Source organism: Dama dama, chromosome 9 (genome assembly GCF_033118175.1).
Source record: "Dama dama isolate Ldn47 chromosome 9, ASM3311817v1, whole genome shotgun sequence".
In the NCBI taxonomy this organism is placed as follows: domain Eukaryota; kingdom Metazoa; phylum Chordata; class Mammalia; order Artiodactyla; family Cervidae; genus Dama; species Dama dama.
This window is the reverse complement of record NC_083689.1, coordinates 70,640,439-70,652,955: the sequence shown is the minus strand read 5'-3', so window position 1 is coordinate 70,652,955 and position 12,517 is coordinate 70,640,439. Positions and strand designations below refer to the sequence as shown.

At 39.0% G+C, this 12,517-nt stretch overlaps 1 protein-coding gene across 1 annotated transcript in view; it reads left to right on the top strand.

The window, feature by feature from the left end:
• Positions 1-12,517, top strand: part of LOC133061463 (hepatitis A virus cellular receptor 1-like) — a 33,757-nt gene that overhangs the window by 1,708 nt on the left and 19,532 nt on the right. The window contains exons 2-3 of the mRNA XM_061149472.1: positions 11,080-11,197; positions 11,791-11,925. The gene's annotated coding sequence lies outside the window, so the exon portion shown is untranslated. The remainder of the gene's footprint in view (positions 1-11,079; positions 11,198-11,790; positions 11,926-12,517) is intronic.

Here is a 12,517-nt window from a genome sequence, read left to right as displayed (position 1 = left end):
AAGTGAAAGTTTTCATCCCGAAACAAATCACTGATGTCAGTGTTTTTAAGTAGAAAAGATTGCTTCGGTTTTGGGGAGGAAGAAAAAGGACCCATCATCTCATAATTTGGGGAGATGTTCTGTTTTACACTAGGCAGTGCCCTCTAGCTGTGTGAGCAGGAGCTCACTTAGCTCACATTCCATTTTCTGACATCCTCTCACTCACAACTTCAAAACCTGGAACATCAATGGACATGGTATTAATATGTGAAAGAGGTATATATATTGTATTGGGGCACAGTGTAACTCGATTCCTTTATTTTAAATTGAAGTACAGTTGATTTACAGTATTATGTTAGTTTCAGGTTTATAGCAAAGTGATTCACATATGTGTCTGTGTGGATGTATTTCAGATTCTTTTCCATTATAGTTTATTGCAAGACAATGAATATATTTCCCTATAGTGTGAAATGTAAGTCACTCAGTCGTGTCTGACTCTTTGCAGCTCCATGGACTGTGGCTTGCCAGGCTCTTCTGTCCATGGGAAGAACACTGGGAGTGGGTAGCCATTCCCTTCTCCAGGGAATCTTCCCAACCCAGGGATCTAACCTGGCTCTCTTGCTTGCAGGCGAATTCTTTACCATCTGAGTCACCAGTTTCCTATGCTATACAGTAAAACTTTGTTGCTTGTCTATTTTATGTACAGTAGTGTGTATCTGTTAACTGTATATTCCTACTGTAACTCCACCTTGCCCTTTGGTGACCATAAACTTGTTTCCTATGATGACTTCATTCATACTGAAAGTGGTGGCTTGTTTTCCTAAACTTTGAAGGGTGGAGATTGTGGGTTTGCTTTGTCTACTTAAAATGTTCCATTGGTTAGTATGGGATGCTTGATGAATATTTGGTGAAATAAATGGGAATTCCCTGGCAGTTCATTGGTTAGGACTCTGCACTTTGCTTGCAGAGGCTGTGGCTTTATAGCCCTGGTTGGAGAATTAAGATTCCACAAGCTGAGTGGTGCAAACAACAGCAACCAAAAACATTGGTGAAATAATGTTTGTTGAGGAAGAGTAACAGTGGAGTAGGGGTAGGTGAACCTGGCTTTCACTTCTGCATTGGTCCCGAGTGACTTCTGTGGTTCCTCTCCTCTATTTCTCTCTGGTCCTCTGTTTATTCACATACAAATCAAGAGGTTTGGCCCCACGTAGTTAAAGTCCTTTCTTGTATAAACAGTCTCAAAGTTCATATGACCTCTCAGGCCTAAAGTCTGACCCTAAATCAAGACCTGGACTGAATCTTTTAAAAACAGCCTACCTCAAAAAGAATAAAATTCCTAGAATAAAACTGCCTAAGGAAGCAAATGAAACAAGTCAGAGAAAGACAAATACTGTATTAGTGAAATAACTTACATGTGGAATCTAAAAGATAAACAGACTAGTCAATATAACTGAAGAGGAAAAAGACTCACAAATATAGAGAACAAACTAGTGATTACCAGTGGGAGAGGGAATGGGGGAGAGGAAACAATGGTAGGGGGTTAAAAGGTATTAACCACTAGATATGAAATAAGCTACAAGGATATATTGTACAACACATATTGTACAACAGCCAATACTTTGTAATAGCTGTAAATGGAGCATAACCTTTAAAAATTGTGAATCACTATGTTATACACCTCTAACTTATATAATATTGTACATCCACTCTACCTCAATTAAAAAATAAAAGCAGCCTACAGAGAGTAAATTTTATTCCAGATCACTAAAATCTCCCGTTAATCTATTTAGTGACTGGATCAAATCCAGCCAAAAGACTGGCAGACTAGAGAAGTTCAACTTCTAAAGATACTTCCCAACATTCTCTGGAAAGATGTGGCAAGGAGATAAGGACTAACTAGAATTTCATCCTTATCCATAAAGAGAAAAGAGACAGAATCAGTGACAGACCACCAGAGAAGCTGGAAAGCTACCTCCTAACTCACCTGTAAGTACAACCCTCTGGAAAGTACTGTACTTCTCTTCAGCTCAGCAAAGGGGTGTATTGACTGAGTCACACAGCTTTTGTTTGTTTTTTTGGTCCCCCTGCATGGCTTGTGGGATTTCCCAATCACAGATCAAATCCAAGTTCATCGATGGATGTACTTACATCCACCTATAAGTACAATCCTGTCTTACGCTGAGGAGAAAACTGGAACTTTGCTGCTTGAACTTTCTCAGTAAAATATGGAATCTTAATACAATGATGAATGAACCAATAGAAATTGGGTAGTTCATATAAAATGGATTTGTATCTCTTGAGAGAGGAATCCTCATTTAAATAGAATCATGGACTTACACATTGGAATTTTTCAAGCTTTTCCTGGGCAACATCAGTGAGGGAAAGAGAGAGGAAAAGAAACCTGAGCAGAAATGTGTGGTACCTTTGGAGGAAGGAATACTCATTGAGGCTCACTTGAAAGCTGTGTGGGAAATTCCATGAGGGTTTAGTGGCAGGACTCAGAGCTTCCACTGCAGGGGGTGTGGATTGGCTCTGTGATTGGGAAACTAAAATCCCAGGAGGCAGCCAAGGGGAACAAACAAACAGAAGCAGTGTGAGTTAGAGTCAATACATCCCTTTGCTGAGTCTCTCCTTATCTGTTAGGTGGCTGTTATATAGTATAAAGGAAATGAGAAGGAGTATGTGTATCTCTGTGAACAATTTTGTTCATCAATCTGTGGTTTGTAAAGTCAAATATTTCAAAAATGTAAAGGGGGAGCCTGATATTTTCTTCTGGCTTTTTGCAGGTCCCATTGATGGGATTATTTAAATACTGGAGAAGATTTAAAAAACAGCTATCCTCTGATGTGAGTTCTTTCTCATAGTTGGCAATTGCAGATAGCTGGAGAGCATTGGCCTCCTGGGCTGGTCTTGCTTTCATGACCCCTTGGTTTCTAGTGGCACCTCAGCACTTCCAAATGGTCATGTTTGAGTCCCTCGTCCATTTGCTCTTGAAGATGTGCTATCTCCAGTCATGTCTAAGTAGAATCCCCTAGCTGGACAGTGAATTCTGTCCCTCTGTTGCTCCATGCATTTTTTTCCTTGCCCATGTCAATTCTTCCACTCAGTCATCTCCAGATCATACAAACATGCTGTTATTTTTATCATCTTTCTCTTAACCCTACTCCAAACTCCCCCTTCCTTTTATTTTTTGTCACAAAATTCCTTGAAAGAGTTCCCTGGCTTCAATTTTTAGTTCTCTTTTGATTTTCCATTTCCTTGTAAACGCTTTTCTTGAGATGTGACATAGATTGCAAAAGTGGACAGTCATTTAGTTATTCTTTACTGAAACTGCTTTTATGAAGGTCATTAATGATCTCCAGCTTGCTCTGTCCTATAGGCAAATCTCATTCCTTCTCTTTGCGGCATTTGATTCATGATCATTGCCTTTTTGTTAATGCATTTGTTTCACTTGGCTGCACTAGGATCCCCTTTACTTTTTACTTTTCCTCCTGCTTCATGGGCTTGTTTCTATGTGTGTGGTGGTGCCTCTTCCACCTCCACCTTTTGCACAAGGCCCCAGGCCCTAGTCCCTAAGCCAAGGACATTCCCTGAGCATCAACTCTGGTTCATGGCTTTAAAATCCCATATCTATGCTGATGTCTCTCAAATAAGTATTTTCAGCCCAGATCGTCTCTCCTGAACAGTTTTCACTTGGGTGTCTGAGAAATCTCAAACACAACATGTCTGAAGTCCACAATATTTCCTCCCAAACTGTTACACACAACTACCCCGATCTCATTTGGTGGTACCTCCAGTCTTTCCAGTTACTCAGGACACATCACTTGGAGTCATCTTTAGGCTGTTACTCCACACTCTGCAGGAAGCCCTGCTGGTCCTGTGTTGAAACAACCAGGGCCTGATCTGCTCTCCCTCCTCTCTTCTGTTAAAAACATATAATCATATATCTTGGTTTTATGGAAGGGTTGATTTTTAGCAAGTAGTTCAGGGCACAGCATGTGTGAGGGCCCAGCAACAGGAGGGAGCTTGTGTTCAAGTAGGTCGAGGAAGCTCTAAGACTTGGGCCTCCTCCAAGCAAGGCCTTCTTCAGACTGAAGCACCCCCAGACAGAAATATTGCAGTAGGTTCCAGACAGGTCCTCATGCTTCTCACCATAGTGGCCGCTGCATTCCTTCTCAAAGGTGAACTGATCCTTTCATTCTCTGTGCCTGCACTGGGGCTTCATTGCCTATGGAGTAAGCAGCTAGAAATTCATGTCTGCTGACTGAGCCTTAACCCTCAACTGGGATGTATCTTCAAGGGGTCACAAAGTTGATTCTAGAGTAGCAACTGTTGAATAGCTCAAATTGAAAAAAATCCATTGTGCTGTTTGGGAGCCTTGAGGACATAGTGGGTGCTCCCAGGGGAGAGAGCTTGTCAGAAAACTCTGGCCTATGGCATTGTACACTTACTGCACATCACAGAGCCTTGGTTCTATGTCCCTGTCTTGGCTCTTACTCATCATTTCTTCCACTTAAAACACCCTTTGCCTATTTCCCATTCTCCAGATGTGAAGCTCTTATGGCACATTTTGAAGAGACTTCCCCCCCATCCAAAACCCCAGCCCCTGCCAATGAACAGTCTCTCTCTGTGCCATTGTACTTTCATACTTTATTCAGTCAATACCTGTCAAATCCCTAACAAGTTTTCAGGGATAGAGAATGAAAGGGGGAGGCCTACATTGAAGGGGTTTATTTATAGTCTATGTCGGGTGCCATCCAACATAGCAGCCATGTTTGTCTATTTAAACTTAAATACAAATCACATGAAATGGAAAAAATAATTAATTCTTTGATTGTAGTGGCCACAGTACAAGTGCTTGCACAACACCCATAGAGCTTCAGCATCATAGAAAGTTCTACTGGATATTACTGTAGAAGAGGGAGGAGAGATCGATTTCTCTCTTTCTCTCTGTCTCTCTCTCACACACAAATACATCATAGGAAACAAGGTAAATAAATGCAGAGAACTGAATAAAAGGCATTGACTGGTTGGCTACTTTAGATAGAAGGGCCAAGGGACTGTCTGAGAAGGTGAGATTTAAGCAGGGATCCTAATGAATAGAAGCAATTTGAAAATGATGGGGTGAAAGAATTGGGATCTAGGGAGAAGCACCAGTCGGGAAAAGGTCCTAAAGTAGGGATACACTTGAAGGAACTCCAGTTGTTGGAGTCCTGTGGGCAAGGAGAGAATGGTAAAGGAAATCTGAGAGATTGGCGGGGGCTAGGGCTTTGTAAATCTGAGTAAGGAGTTAGATTTTTTTTTTCCCCTGAAAGAACCAGAGGAGGGTTGTAAGTCAGGTAGTGATGTAGTCCAATTATAAGTTTATCATTTTTACATTCTGCACAATTTTATTAGTTGCTTCCTTATCCCTGTCTCTGCCTGATTGCACAATTCTGGATATTTTTCTTCCTTGAGGCAATGAATCATGCCGTGTTACTGTCAATATATTATTAATAAGAGTGTTAGAACTGAATTAAATTAGAACATTTTTATCACTGACATACTGGGCTTTGGCCATGTCTCCCAGATAAATAAGGCATGGCCTACTTTTGTATGAGGCCTTTCAGATTTTCCCCCCTAGCCTTTGGTGCTGATGGAAGTGGGGTCAACAGTGTCCCCTCCAAGAGTATAGAGGCACTGAAAAAGAGGAAAGCGTGTATCCAGAAATACGCTACTCCTTGGCAGAACGCCGCTCGCCGCCTCCTTGAATTCCCGTGCGTAGCCCGGAACGCTGCGCTGTGCTTAGTTGCTCGGCTGTGTCCAACTTTTTGCGACCCCGCGGAGGACTATGATAGACATATAATCACACCTCTTGGTTTTATGGGAGAGTTGGCTTTTAGCAAGTAGTTCAGGGCACAGCATGTGAAGGCTCAGCAACAGGAGGGAGCTTGTGCTCAAGTAGGGCGAGGAAGCTTGAAGACGTGGACCTCCTCCAACCAAGGCCTTCTTCAGACTGAAGCACCCCCAGCCAGGGCGCCCACAGCCTTGTTTCTCATAATAAAAACTCTTATGAACTTTTCTAAAATAGAGGTAGAGCAAGTATTTTCAGTGCTATTCTCCAAATGAGGAAATCTAGTGACAGGGCTGTGATCGGAACCTGTCTAGTCCCGACTCTGCTTCCTGAAACATTCTCCTGATACCACTCAGTAAGATGTGGCCTGAGACATCCTGTAGAATGAATGGGTAGGCATAATTATTTGCATTTTTGCTTAATTCTTGTGGCTTCTAAAGAATGTTGCTCCCCACTTGGCTCTACCAGGATTGAATCTGTAGCCACCACAATAGCTGACTTTCAACACACCCTGAAAGGAGTTCAGGGCAGAGATCAGGAATGAGGCATTCTGTGCTCTGGGAAAACTGGCAGAACAGGCCTTCAGATGATATTTTTGAGAGAAAATTTTATGAATCCAAATTTCTTTCATCTTTCCATCCTTAGAAAAGCACTAAAACCAGTTAACTGAGATGTGTGTTCCCTGTGACTAGCAACCTTCTACTGTGATTCCTTGATGGCACAGCTTCAATATCACAGACTTGCCGACATCCCCTCCCTCCACCCCACCTCTTTAGAGCAGTTCTTCAGAGCTCTCTGAGAGGCCATCTCCTTGTACTCAGTAAGTCTCCAAATAAAACAGAAACTCACAGGTACAGTGTGCATTATTATTTCAGTTGTCCGTTTTGGGGGCCATGAAGAGACACAGACCAGACTTTCCTTTGCTTCAGCTTTATGAGGATCAAGAGCCCTTGGTACTTCCAAGACCAGCAGGGTCTCTTGTGTCTGTCTTCATCCTCGATGAGTCCAGATGAATTTGAGTAGACCTTTCTTGGTTCTCATGTCTCCTGCTTATTGACTGATGATCCTGAGTTTTATTTGGCAGTGTATAATTGATAGCTGCTCCCCTCTCCCCCACCTCCCCAAAGTTGGAAGACACTGGGAGTTTGGTTGAAAGAGACTGGAAAAATCTGGATTGGCTGATTAGGAGGGAAGTTGGACTTGTTCCTCCTAGGAGAAGTTTGCATTTCTCTCCTGGTGCCTTGAGATGTAAAGACTTTACCAGGGCCCTCAGGAACTAGTATCTAGGCCATCTCTAATTTCTGAGACTAAGAAAAAAAGGGAGAAACCTTTTTAAAATCTGGGCAAGTAAACAACTTATTCCAACTGTTAGTTATTGTAATACCTGACTCATGACTAAGTTTTAAAAATGAAGCTATGAAATCTCCAGTTGTATCTGTCTGTATGTCTGTGTGAGCCTTATTGATATGATGTGTCTACCTCTGGAGAGCATTACCAAATTTAACTTGTAAATGAACTCTATTCACCTGACTTAAAGAAAGTTAAATACTTACACAGATTCTCAGAAATATAAAAGAAATTAACCTGAATGAATTTTAGGCTCATGTGAACTAAGAAATACTCAGTATTTAATATTTGAAGTAAAAGTAAAAATGTGTCAGTTTAATTAATATAGACATGTTTTTAGAGCCATCAACATTAAATGTAATACTTTTATTACACCTAGATTTACTATAATAAGATCTTCTTGTCAGCAAGAAAAATAACTTGGTATGATGAAATTTTTTTATAAAATATAAGTCTGTTAACTGTAAATGAAATAAGAAGTTTTAGGTAAATTCTTCAGATATAATCATGTTTTAGCAATGTCTGCTTATAACTAGTCTCTCTAAAATTTGGCAACTTGAAACTTTAGCATTTTCCTACATTAAATTGAATGTAGGAAGTTTATTAAATATCAAGTCCCCTTCCAAATTAAACAAGATAGCTGAAACATTAATTACTGAATGTAGACATCATTTTGCAGAGAAACTAAAGATTCAAGACTATTAAAAAATGCATTTGGTGCCACATTGAGACATTTCTCTAAGAAAGCACATGTATTTTAGAAATTATGTTCTTTAGTAACTAAGTCTAGTCCAACTCTTTGTGACCCCATGACTTCAGGACACCATGCTTCCCTGTTCTTCACTATCTCCCGGAGTTTGCTAAAATTCATGTCCATTGAGTTGGTGATGCTATCTAACCATCTCGTCCTCTGCTACCTTCTTCTCCTTTTGTCTTCAATCTTTCCCAGCATCAGGACCTTTCCAATGAGTCAGCTCTTCGCATCAGGTGGCCAAAGTATTGGAGATTCAGCTTCATCATCAGTCCTTCAATGAATATTCAGGGTTGATTTCCTTTAGGTTTGACTGGTTTGATCTTCCTGCAGTCCAGGGGACTCTCCAGTCTTTTCCAGCACCACCATGTGAAAGCATCAGTTCTTCAGTGTTCAGCCTTCTTTATGGTCCTATTCTCACATGACTGCTGGGTAAACCACAGCTTTGACTGTATGGACCTTTGGCTTCAAAGGGATGTCTCTGCTTTTTAATACACTAAGTTGGTCATAGCTTTTCTTCCAAAGAACAAGTGTCTTTTAATTTCATGGCTGCAGTCACCATGCACAATGATTTTGGTACTTGAGAACGAAAATCTATCACTGCTTACCTTTGCCCCTTTCTGTTTCCCATAAAGTGATAGGCCTGGATGCCACAATATTCAGTTCAGTCTCTCAGTTGTGTCTGACTCTGCAACCCCATGGACTGCAGCACACCAGGCTTCCCTGTCCATCGCCAACTCCCAGAGCTTGCTCCAACGTGTGTTCGTCGATCTGTGATGCCACACAACCATCTCATCCTCTGTTGTCCCCTTCTTCGCCAGTCCTCAATCTTGCCCAGCATCAGTGCCGTTTCTAATGAGTCAGTTTTTCACATCAGGTGGCCAAAGTATTGGAGCTTCAGCTTCAGCATGAGTCCTTTGATTGAATATTCAGGACTGATTTCCTTTAGGATTGACTGGTTGGATCTCCTTGAAGTTCAAGGGACTCTCAAGTGACTTCTCCAACACTACAGTTCAAAAGCATCAATTCCTCGGCACTCAACTTTCTTAATGGTCCAACTCTCACATCCATACATGACCGCTGGAAAAACCATAGTTTTGACTAGATATACCTTTGCTGGCAAAGTAATGTCTCTGTTTTTGAATATGCTGTCTAGGTTGGTTATAGCTTTTCTTCCAAGGAACAAGTGTCTTATAATTTCATGGCTGCAGTCACCATCTGCAGTGATTTTGGAGCCTAAGAGAATAAAATCTGTCACTATTTCCACTGTTTCCCCAACTATTTGCCATGAAGTGATTCAACCAGATGCCATGATCTTCACTGTTCGAACATTTAGTTTTAAGCCAGCTTTTTCACTCTCCTTTTTCACTTTCATCAAGAGGCTCTTTAGTTTCTCTTTGCTTTCTGCCATGAGGGTGGTGTCATCTGCATATCTGAGGTTATTGATATTTCTCCTGGCAATCTTGATTCCAGCTTGCGCTTCATCCAGCCCAGCATTTCACATGATGTACTCTGCATGTAAGTTAAATAAGCAGGGTGACAATATATAGCCTTGATGTACTCCTTTCCCAATTTTGAACGATCTTAGTCTTTTCATGTTGAGTTTTTATAAATAGTATTTCAAGTTTGCCAGTCTATGGGATGCTAAAGTAAAAGACAGTATGTAATTGCTTGCCTCTCAGTTTTCACTGGAAATTAACGTTTTTGAAAGTGGATAAATTCAGGACTTCTCTGGTGGTTCAGTGATTAAGATTCTGTGCTTTCAATGCAGGGGCCTGGGTTTGATCCCTCGGGGAACTAGACCCCATATGCCCCAACTAAGAGTTTGCATGCTGCAACTAAAGATTCTGCATGCCCCAATGAAAACCCAATGCAGTCAAATAAATAAGTATTTTTAAAATTTTGATAATTCTAAGTATTAGACCATAAAGTTAATATGGAAAGCAGCTTTGTATGCAAATAAGCAGAAGATATATGAAATAAAAATGCATTTTATTAAGGAAAAAGAAAATAATTTGGTTCTAATGCTAGTTATTTCTAAATAAGAAAGAAGACACAGATTATTATAAGTATAGAAATGTGTAGGTTTGACAGGAAAAAAGAAACTTTAGAAAGGATTTTATGTTTGGGCAGAACTAAGGTTAGAATTAATTTAATTGGGCAAATGAATTTCAGTATTAAAGGTAAAATGGCACAAAACCTGAATTTGGTTTCTCTCTATTAAGAGGGAAGAGTTTTCTTAAGAATATTGATCTGCTTTTTGTAACAGATTGTTAACTTTCTTTGTATTTTAAGTAATTTTTTATAACTTTCTGTATTTGCCTTTGAAATATTTTATTGTTTCTTGGTTAAGTGAATAAGTATTGTTTCACAGTGATCTCTGATGCCACCTGACCAAGTGTTTTTTTAAAGTCTTTCGATATTTTTGGCAAACTTGTGAGAGATCAAATTCTACTTGAAGTTCATTTGACCTTTAGCTAACTTTGAGATTTTCCAGAAGGTCCTGAAACACCTAAGGGAATTGTTTTCTCTCTTTATCAAAGATAAAAATATTAAACTAACTAGGCCTATAGAGTATGTTAGATTGCATGGGAAGCATGTCAAAGGGATGGTGATAAACGTCATCTTTAGGCTATATTGGACAGGAAAATGTTTTAGATACTCTAGAAATTATTGGAATTCCTAGGAATCTGGTATCTTAGTAAAATGTTATCAGTCTTAATTCTGATTGTTATCTTAAAGCGTTCTGTCACAGGAGTAAAAAATTTGCCAATTGCATTACAATTGGATCTTAACAATGTCTTTAAAAATCTTTGTTGTTCACAGTTATTGTTTGATCCTGATACCTTTGCAAAAATGCTTCATTTTCAAGAATATTCACAGAAAGGATTTTTGACAAGTGCAGGCTTTAAAAAGATTTTAAACTGCTAACAAAAGATAAAGAATTAGTTACGTAGGACTGAGTTAACTGATGAACTTTGTTACAGATTTTATGGTTTTTCTGGTCTGAGATATTACTGCTTGTTAATTTGTTTTCCAGATGTAAGGAAACCTTTCCCCTTAAACTAATTATGACTTACAGCAATTTGGTTAATGATACCTTTGTAAGCAAAATTGAAACATTTATCTTTTATTTCTACCTGATCCCTCCAAAATTGTAAACCCTTAGGTTGCTAGCAGACTTATCAAGTATATAAGAAAGTCCACCTCCTGACAGTTGTAGGAATCTGAAGACACTCTGGAACACTGAGAAGAGAGAAATTAATCCAGATCTATAGGTATCACAGGTAGGATCTGATGGCATGCCCTTGGGATGACTTTTCTCACCTTAAGAAAGAAGCCTTTTAAAAATTCAGTCTGAGATTCTTTATTAATGTTCAACTTAAACCAATTATTAAAAGGATTGTATGATCAATTACACTTATATAAGTAATCAGGCCAAGTTTACTGAAAGCAGACTTATTTTTGCAAAAAAATTACTCTTAATTTCACTATATTTGATAGATGTTAGCATAATTTTAGACAGAAAAATTACATATATGGATATTAAATTCTAGTATTGTTAATTTTGGTCTGTATTTACTGCCCAAGACTCACTTTGGAGATAGACCCCTGTTGTTAGTTTACATTATTGTAAAGTTTGATTGAATTATTAAAAGGATACTCTAGGTTTGTTTTTGAATCTTATCACTGTAATTTGTCTATGAATGAATATCAGATGCCGCTTGAGCTATAACCAGAAAATTATGCATTTTGGAAAGGCATCATTTAAAGGACTGTCTCCAACCTCGATCAAAGGACACTTATTAGATACTCTTGATTAGCTCATGAACAGAACAAATGAAAGAAATTGACTTTTGGATTTGTATTTTCCACTTAGGATGATTTCTTGCACTGGAGTCCTTAGACTCACCTTAAAGCAAAGTTCAAACAGAGGAGAAACTACACTCACACCAAGACAAAGAGAAGGCAACATCAGAAGTGGACAGCTATCCCTAGAGTCCCGATCTGACCTGTATGATTAGTTATAGTGTTTTCAGCATAATAGTTACATTAGATAATAATGTCATATTATATAATTATAGAAATATGGATATGATTATATAATTATTTTTGATAATTACTTGTACCTTTTCATAAATGCATGTTTTTTTTTTTATCATGGTATAAGTCTTATACAGAGTTTAAAAATTAATCCAATTATTAGGCTTATGATCAGTTACCTAATCTAGTACTTCTGGGTTACCTTGGTGGATTTCTCCTCTCCACAGGTCTAATTGGATGACGCTTAGGAAATTGATTCCAGAAGAAAGCTATAGTTCTGTTTGAGCAACTATTGATATTACTAGATAGGACTCCCTCACTTGGCCAATCAGTGGTGCTTTCTCTGACCATGGCTATAATAAGAATTTTCTTTTAAAGTTACTCAAGCTGAATAATAACAAACTAAATTTCAGTCAGCAAATATAACTTCCTTATTATTAGGAGGGACCCTCCTTCAGTTACAGGGTGGATTTATATGACTCCCACCAGATTATTTAAATCATTTAAGCTTAAAAGCTCCCTTACATTGGGAACAGTTAAACTAAGGATAATCAACCTAATAA